At 39.7% G+C, this 9,633-nt stretch overlaps 1 pseudogene; it reads right to left on the bottom strand.

Moving 5' to 3' along the window:
- Positions 1-606: 606 nt before the first annotated feature.
- On the bottom strand, positions 607-773 carry LOC123324528 (annotated as a pseudogene).
- Between the last annotated feature and the right edge of the window lie 8,860 nt (positions 774-9,633).

The raw sequence follows: 9,633 nt of genomic DNA, 5'->3' as shown, positions 1-9,633 counted from the left end.
CAGGATTCTGCATTGGAACAATCCCGCCATGGTTTGAATGTCTTGTTACCCATTATAAATATCCTGGCCTAGTGGCCAAGCCAATTTTAGGCCAACTTACAGTCAGGAATGTTTGCCCCTAGAAAGGGAGTTGGCAAACTCCAATCCACTGCCTGCTTTGGTTCAGTCTGAGAGCTAAGAATGGTTTTTACATTTTTAAATGATTGAAAAAAATTAATAGGAAAATAATATTTTGTGGCATATGAAAATGATGTGAAATTCAAGGTTCAGTGTCCATCATGTTTTATTGGGACACAGTCATTTGGGTATCCTCTATGGCTGTTTATATGTTACAACACTAGAGTTCAATAGTTGCAAGAGAGACTATATGGCCCACAAAGCAGAAAATATTTATTCTCTGGCCCTTTGCAAAAAAAAAAGGGGGGGGGGGCTGACCCCTGCCCTAGAGCCCTATCCCTATTCTGTTGGTGGCTTTTAAATCTATCCATGACATACTCTTTTACCCCTTCTTTCCTCCTCTTGTCCTTGAAGGAGGACCTGACAACATACACCTCTTCATCTTCACCAGTTTTCTCATTGTAAGTCTTGGATCTTCTCATGAAATTCAAAAATTATCCCCACTATTTAAAAAAAAAAAGTAAAGCTTAATGAAGATGTGGGAGAAAATAGAGGGTCTCTACTGGTGTCCTTGAAATAATACTATCAGACTACTATAGTACCATAGGAGTAAAATAATACTACACTTGATCTTAGCCAAAAGGCCGAGAAGCGATAGGAGTAAAATAATACTATAAGAATGGATGGCTCTATGGTATAGAAACCTGCTCATCTCCAGTTATTTGAGGAAAGTTAGGGACTTCCAGACTATTAGGAAGGTCACAGAGAAGAAATCATGATTCTTCGAAATATTAATTTCAGAATTTGTTCAAAACTCAGAATCAATTATTTGTTGATTCTAAATAATCCTCTAATCTGCTAGGTAAATCTATAGAGGTATCTTCTCCAGTGGCTTCTGATGATGAGATATGTCTAAAGACCTCTCCCAAGTCTGATCCAAAAATGACATTCCTAGAAAGCAGGAGGGAAATCTGAGTGTTCTGGATCCTCCTTTCACAACAACAACCATAGTGGCAAATACAGTGATAATTGTGTGATCATCTCTCTCTCTCTTTTAAGATTTATTTGTTTATCCCAGAGAGAGAGAGAGAGAGAGCACATACAAGTGCAGGGGGGTGGGGGGCAGAGGGAGAGGGAGAAAGAAACTCAAGCAGACTCCTTGCTGAGCACGGAGCCCACCAAGGGGCTCGATCTCATGACCCTGAGATCAGGACCTGAGCTGAAATCAAGAGTCCAACATTTAACCACCTGTGCCACCCAGGAGCCCCATGTATGATCATCTCTTTAATGTCTACTTCTTTCCAGGCTTTCTCACCTAGGGTTCCTCATCTGAATTGCAGAACCCAGAAAATGTATTGCAAATTATCTTCTCAATTATCCCCAAGAAATTTGACCTTAGGCAATTGAGACACCCAGTTATCTAGTTTATGTGAGGTTGTTATTTGTACATCTGAAGTCTGCAGGACAGGCAATCAGCCAGGGGAGATGGACATGAACTGAGAAAAGCAAGGTCAGACTAGACCATATAAGACTGACCTGGAACTCACATTGGTCGGTCACCATTTCCAAGCCTCCAGCCTTGAGGAAGGGGTGTCCTGAAGGCAGAGTGGCCTATGTGACAACTCAGGGTCTCCTGCTTAGAAAGATTTCATGCTTGGTTTCATGCTCTGCTGGTACCATCTTGAAATTCTTAATGATATTTGAACCAGGGGCCCCATATTTTCATTTTACATTGGGCCTTAGAAATTATATATTCTGGGCTCCTGGGTGGCTCAGTTGGTTAAGCGACTGCCTTCGGCTCAGGTCATGATCCTGGAGTCCCTGGATCGAGTCCTGCATCAGGCTCCCTGCTCGGCAGGGAGCCTGCTTCTGCCTCTGACCCTCCCCCCTCTCATGTGCACTCTCTCTCTCTCATTCTGTCTCAAATAAAAAAAAAAAAAAAACTTAAAAAAAAAAAAAAGAAATTATATATTCTGTTGTGCCTGCTAGAAAGGCTGGTGCTCCTCAACATGCACCTGGCTCAGGAGCTGGAGAAACAGAAGCAGAAGATCCAGCAGGGGACTGAGGGCCAGCTGTTCTCCCATGTCAACCAGGTGAGCCAGCAGGTGAATGGCAACATGTGTCATATGCTATGGTGCTTCATGCCTAGCACTGACCTCCCCAGTGAATAGGAATATGGCCGCTCCTTCATTAATACCATCCAGATCTCACTCAAAAAATATCTCCAGTGGGCCAACACTAACTTGGAGCTATGCAGGGAAAGGAATTGCTGAAAATAAGCTTAGTTAAGTTCTTAACTTAAGTTATTAACTTAAGTTATAACACTCACCATACAATCAAAATCATTTCAATCAAATCCAGTGGGATGCAGTAAAACAGAATGGAAAGAGCCACAAGACCTGAGTTCAAAGCCCAGATCCATCACTCATTGATCAAAAGTTTACACAAGTTATTTAATCTTTGAGGTTCAAGTTCCTCACCTATAAAATAAATATAACAAAACTAACTTGCAAAATCAGTGAGAATTTGATAAAACATTGTTAATATACTTCCACCATTTAAAATAAATAAATAAAAAATAATCTGAAACTTTCTGCATTCCTAAGTAAAACACATAGACAAATGAACAACTTAAGAGAATGATGTCTGATACTTGGTTGAGCGGACTGGGTCTCTTTTGTTGCTACTGTTTTAGCCAATAGCAGCACCTCCCCAAATCTCCCCCAGAAGACCCCAAGTGATAGAAGAAAGTAAACGTACTCCTTCAGGGGCTTCTCGCTCACTAGCAGTACAAAATTCGGTGGTCTTATTTCATCTTGAACAATCCATGGGACTTGTGTCTTCTGTGCTATAATAGGGCTGTATTTGTTTTAACGTAAAAACAATACCTTGTATGACTTATGAGTGAAATCACTTACCTCTGTCCCTTAATCCTCAAGCACAGTGAATGTTACAAGAAAGATGCAACCTTCCACTTGGCACCTCCACAATGATTCTGATGATGATGAAGAGTAGCCAACTCTACTGAATACTTAGTATGAATCAGATGCTACACGAAACATTTTAAATGGATTATCTAATTTCATCTTCATAACATCTTCATTTTGTTAAATGGAAATCAGGAAACTAAGGCTCCGAGCTGTTAGGTAGCTCTTCTAAGATCGAAAGACTGGGCTCACAAGTGGTACAACTCATCACAAGCCTGGGATCTCAAGTCTACGTTTATAATCTCTATTCAATACTGTCTCCCTGAAAAGACTCAGTGCTAAGTTTAAGAAGCCCAGTAAAGAGATCTAACTAAAATGCAATCTGTAATATGTATGTGAAGGAAAGCTGATCCACAAATAATTACTTTTAAAGCATACATGTGGCAAATTTGAGAGTCCGAAGCTTATCTATTGGTACTCTCCAAAGCATTAGGAAAATGGTGGCTGGGCAAGTGAGAAAGAAAAGGGAACAGATGGGGGCTGAGATGAAGGAAAAGAGAAAGGGAGAGATGAGAGAAATTCACTACGAATTTAGAACGAGCACATTAAATTCGATAGGTCTGTGTGCCTTTCCCCAGTTGCAAAGTACAGGTCTGGCTGACAAGTAATTGTGTCAAAATCCAGATATTTTGAGTATGTTTTGGTGAAAAAAAGAGGCAACCACTCCCATCTACCCAAGGAATGAGAAGTACAGAAACTCTGCAGTCATGGTTTCTGGAGCCTTGATTCCAGCTCTCCAAAGAATCAAAACCAACAAGGCTAACATGAGACTGTAAAGAACCACTTGGGCATAATACTCTCAGCAAGTAAATGTGCCTCCTCCTAAAAGCCCTAGAAGATCCCAGGAGCCAGAACCAGTGACTTCTGAGCTATTCTAGTAGCAGGAGTTACAGCAGCTTCCTTCAGCATCATTGAGGCATTAACTCATCACTTTTCCAGTGCACAGATCCTGGAGCCCCGCAAGGCTAGGATAGTATTTTAAAAGTAAAATAAACTACTATAATCCTCATAACATCCAGCACACTACTTTGCTCTTAAAAAGCATGTTGAATAAGTATATGTTAATCAGCAGATGATGACACTTCTCACACAGACAATTGAGGGAGGCAAAAACTACTCCAAACCAAAACTATGCTTAAAATATTTTTCAAATTTAATAAGTGAGAAAGTGGCTAAAAGCCATTGCATTATGATAAAACATGTTCTTAGTATAAAAGATAGTTTGCCAAGCATTCCAGGTTTATTTTAATTCAAAAATGGGATTAGACATTTAAAAACATGATTTTTTTTTTTCTTTGCCATTCTGAACATCCCCGGGTGGTAGAAACTGTTCTGGTGTCATCTTCCTGTCTCTATTCAGTGTGTTTTATTGGTGTGACTCAGACAGAGAATGTCCTTTTAGAGATGGGATTACTTTGCTCTAAAAAGAGGAAATCTGCAAAGCTGTGACGTTTCTGGCTGACTTGGGAGGATATTTTTTTCCTTCTTTTTCTATTCTCATATTATTATTTTTTATTATTATGTTATGTTAATCACCATACATTACATCATTAGTTTTTGATGTAGTGTTCTATTCTCATATTAACAATCAGTGACTCTCTGTGTGTTTTTTTTTAGGATACTTTTTCTCACGTGGTTATGGTGAACCCTACAACGCTTCATGATTTTGTTGTTTGTACTGACCCCCTTTGGTTTATCATTTTTGGTATAACTGCCAACCATTTTTCTTCATTCTGTGATATTCAGCGATGACACTATATGTAAGACTGAGTCCCACAGTGGGAAGTCAGTATGAATCAATATAATAGGTGCCCTGATATGCTCCACTGTACTAATTGTTTTCCTAAATAAAAGAACATTCTTGCCACATTGGTCAATGGTAGTCACATAAGGTGGCTTTGAGTGGATTCCGAAATCTGTAATTTGAATACCCTGCAGAAGCACTGCTGTATGCACTATTCACTCTACCTTGAATGTTCTTGCTCAATTTCCCAGGATTCCAATCTTTCTGTCCTTCACAGCTTATTTGCCGCCAGTCCCAGGGAGCCTTCCCAGATACCTCCTTCACCAGATTTGCGCAGTGTGTGGCAGCTGGAATTATTAATACTATATTACCGATCTGCTCCAACTGCCCTGAAGCAGGATTCTGAAACATTAGCCTAGGTTCCTGGGCCCTTCCCATTTCCTCCCCCTTCGCGTCCCCCTTGCACCATCTCCTGTCCCAGGTGCCTCTGAGAGCAGTGCATTGCCCCTTTTAACCTCCATGTGAATTTATTACCCAGACTAGAGGTTTAAGGAATGAGTAATGCTTCTTTACTTGTTCTTTCTCTCTCTTTCCAGAGTCACTATTTTCAGTCCCAGGCCAGCCCCCAAAACTGATTTTTGCTAAGTGATCAAACGGACTCTTGAGGAGAAAATCCACAAATAAGACTTGGACGTCAGGTTAGTAAACCTGCAGAGGATTATTTTTAAATTCCATCAAGATGATGCAAGTTTGCTAACTAGAACCCATTTATAATTCCAGTCTTTATCGAATATGTTTTTCATAACTGAAATTCCATTGTCATTAAGCCACTGTCTGAAATATTAACCCCTGATCATTCTGGATTAAAAATACTGAATGAAAGTGTAAGGAGACATTTTGGTTTCTTTCATTAAAAAAAAATAGGGTTATATCATGAACTGTTCTTAATGTAAGGCTAAACAATGACAAAATTAAACTTTATGGAACACCTTTTTAAAAAACAGATTGCTTTCTACAACAAGACTTGTTTGAATAACATCTTTCTATAATGGCAAAGGTTTAAAAAAAAAAAAAAGCACAATTACCTGATGCACCCACGTCCCGGGCAAAGGGCACGTAGAAAGAAGAGGAAAGACAGGGAAAAGGAAAAAAATAACCACAAAGGAACATTAGCTCTAAAATCCTAGCATACAGATCCCCAGCTATTTTATCTTGACTTCATTCTCCACCTTATTTGGCCCTCAACATAATGCAACCACAGAATTCCATTTTTGGCACAACTTAGAACTATTTGGCTCAAAAGCATTTCTCATCGATATAAATTTCAGTTAACTTTTTAACTTTTTTTTTGTACTTAAGAACCTTTGAAAAATATATCAGTATAATTTATTAAGCTGTACATATAAATACAATCTATAAAACATATTTAAACTTTGATTTCAGTGATTCTCTGTTGTCTGCTAGATTTTAAGTTCCTTGATAATGAGGGCATTTCATGTATCTTTCCACCTCTAAGAAATTGTATGGCAAGTAGTCATGTTTAAAATCATTGATCTACTCCCTAGCTTATTTTGAGAAGCCTTGGGTTGTACTCTTAAACTGGTTATTATACAACACAAACATCTTTAAATACTTAGTCATGGACAAACTGAGTAGTTTTATCAGTATCACTAATATAAATATAACTCCCAAAAGTATAACTGAAAATTATTTTTAAATCCGTCCTGAAAAGTAGACTTACTATTTCCCCCTTTCTGTTAACATTATCAAGAAAAAATCTCCTTATTTGGATTCCGAGTATGAGACCGTGAGCTTTCAGACTGACCATGACCATGCTTGATGTCCTCAATGCCTAACCCACTTGTTCAGCAAAGAGAAGGTACCAATAAATGTTCTCAGTTAAAAATAAAGATTGACTGCACATCATATTAGGTATATGTTAGTTGAGATAAAAGTAACAATATGGGATTTTAAATTTATATTCTTTCTGAAACAACTTGGTGCTCTCATTTTCATCTTCAGCGAAGACCTCTGTGCATTAGCAGCAAACGGGTGTTTTTGCTTGCAGTGCAATCAAGAATTGAGGCTCATTGGAAAGTGGATGAAGTACGGCGGGACTATTTCTATTGGAAATCAATGCCCCTTAAGAAAATAATGCAGTAATGTATAAATCCAGATATTCTGCCAGCCAACTCAAATTCCCTTAAACTTCACACTCAGACAAGAAAGGTCTGATTAAACAGTCTGCAGGAGGCTGTGAATTCTGTCCCGTGGCACCAAGTTGTAAAGGCATTCACCTTACATATTTTCAGATGGTCACCTTCAGTGGGAGAAAGAGAGAGAGAATGATAATGCCTTGCTTTGGCAAGAAAAATTCCTTGCTGCAAAGTGGAGGTAGAAAATTCTCCCTGTGTAAGAGGCATGGTTACATAACATTCCTGAAACAGACGAACCATGAATTCCAATGAAAGCTTCATTCTTTCAGAATGCCGTAAGTACTAGAAGTTAATTTATGGACTCGCTTGAAGTACAGATGCTCAATCTGAGTCCCCTGACAGCCTCGCTATTTTAAAAGCAAGTTAGATCCCAGTGCTCTTGAAGATGGAGAGGCAGCAGAGAACCACCTTCCCTGATTGTCTGATCAAGATTCCACACGAGTGGAGATACCACTTTACCAGTTATTGTGTCTAATGAGTAAATTTGCAAACCTCCCACTTTGAATGAGTTGTGTGCGTTTATTTTCTACAAATGAAGCGATCTGGTAAAAGGTTTTCTAATTTAGCCTCATTTTTTTTACACATTTTCAGACAAAGCAAGGAAAAACAATCTTTAAAAACTGACTAATGGATTCTATTTTTTTTTTTCCTGTTTTTGGCAGGAAGGCAAGTGAAATAGTGCAGAGGGTTCTTTATGAGGTTTCTCTGCCCATTGACAATTATTTCACAAAGATACCCCGATCTGCATCTCATATCTTTAGGTTATTGACATCCATAGGAGCTGTCTAGCAGTTTGAGACTGGCTTTTATCTTTTCTTCACATTTGGAGTCGACACCGGACAATGACAGCAGTCCTAGCCTCACTGAAGCTCATCAAACTGTCTCATTCACAGTGGTGACTGAGTTGGATTAAACCCAAGGACTCGGCTGCTGGTATTAACCCATCAGACGTTGCAGGCCCTCAGCCGCTTTAATCATTAGGGTGGGATTAATAGGTTTGCTCTGCCGCAGCTTCCATGCCTAGGAAATCACGCCAGGAGAATGTGGACGCTTCAACGGGTCGAGCTTTAATCACACCAGGCAAAACATGACAGTTTGGAAATTAACTCAGGAGGATAAACTTGGAAAGGAGATTAAAATAGCCTGGGTGTTTATCAACAGATTGTACACTATTAGCCAAGCAGATTTCCCAAACTCCTAGTGAGAACCCCTGTGGTTGGTGCCCTCCATGTTCTTTCTTTGGAAATAAACAATGAAGAGTTTACACAGGCACATCAAAAGTAAGGCAGGTAAGTAGCTAATAGGGTTATAGGTAACAATCCTACACATTTCAGGGAGAACATACATTCAGATCAAGACAGCATTGGCAGGTTCTCCAACAGAATTTAAAATACTTTCTGCTCCAAGTCTGCACATGTCCAAATAAATCATGATGCACTTGAGCTCCACTGGACTCCTTTTCTTTTTTTTTTCCTTCCTGGCTGTAATAAGCATGCTTGATTGTCAGGCCCTGCTGTTCTTAGGGCCAAATTGAAAATACAATATTAACTTCTTTCAAAGATGCAGTCACCAAAGCAATAGAAGAATGCAAATAAATCAATTCTGCATGCTTAAGCCCATCTCCCTTTCATGCAAGCCTGGTGATAGAGAGGGCTTCTTTTCTCCTGACTCTGCCTTATCATTTTGAGGTATGAAAAATAGATTGTGTCACAGTAATGAAGCACAGGAAAAGGGAGCTTGTTATAAGCTGATTACAGTTTAGATTGAAGGACTGGTTCTCATTAGCTGTTTTAGATTGGACAGCATCCTTGAGCTGTAGTAATTACTGAAAGTAATTTTTGAAAGGGAGGGTGGGGCAGCTGGTGCAAGGAGAGACTCAAACAGTTGCATGGGGATTGGAACAAGGGGTGGGGGGGAGAGACCTGCAGCCTGCCAGGTTGTTATTACCCCAGCGCTAGGGCAAAATGAAGCATCTGTGCCTGGCGACTTTCTTGTTAGGCTCTCCGGCAATGAGAGAGCGCTTTGCATGGAGGAATGAATACAGCATAAGCGGTAAGAGGCCCTATTGAAAGTTCAAGTGGGCAGGGTGACTCCCCGGAGCTATGCCATCAACACACAGAAGCTCAGTTTTCATCCCATAATAAAAGTGTTGAAGGCAGGTTTCATTGCTGGTTACAGAAGCAGACTTAAAAAGCAGATGCTAAGTGATGGTCAAGGTAAAATGACCTATTTTCTTGCTTCATTAAGTGGATATGAGAGCTTGACCATTTCCCTGGTCCAAATAGGATGAAACATGCAACTTTACCAGTCTTGAAGTTATGCTGGGAAAAATCTCTGCATGTGTTGCTCCAAATGCATGTTTTTGATCCAGGATTTTCTTCAGTACAAGATAGAATTTTCCGGGGAGAAAATGTGCTGTTTGTTCGCATTGTTTGTTTCTTCGCTTTGGGAGACCCAGAATTTGGAGATCTGATTTCAAGCTCTAGACCTGCCCCTAACTAGACCTCTTGGGATAAGCCATCTAACCTCTCACTGTGTCTGGGAAATAAAAGGAGCAAATTCAATGTTT

This window comes from Neomonachus schauinslandi, chromosome 3 (assembly GCF_002201575.2).
Source record: "Neomonachus schauinslandi chromosome 3, ASM220157v2, whole genome shotgun sequence".
NCBI lineage: Eukaryota > Metazoa > Chordata > Mammalia > Carnivora > Phocidae > Neomonachus > Neomonachus schauinslandi.
Note: the sequence above shows the minus strand (reverse complement) of the source record. Positions and strands in the feature narration are given on the sequence as shown.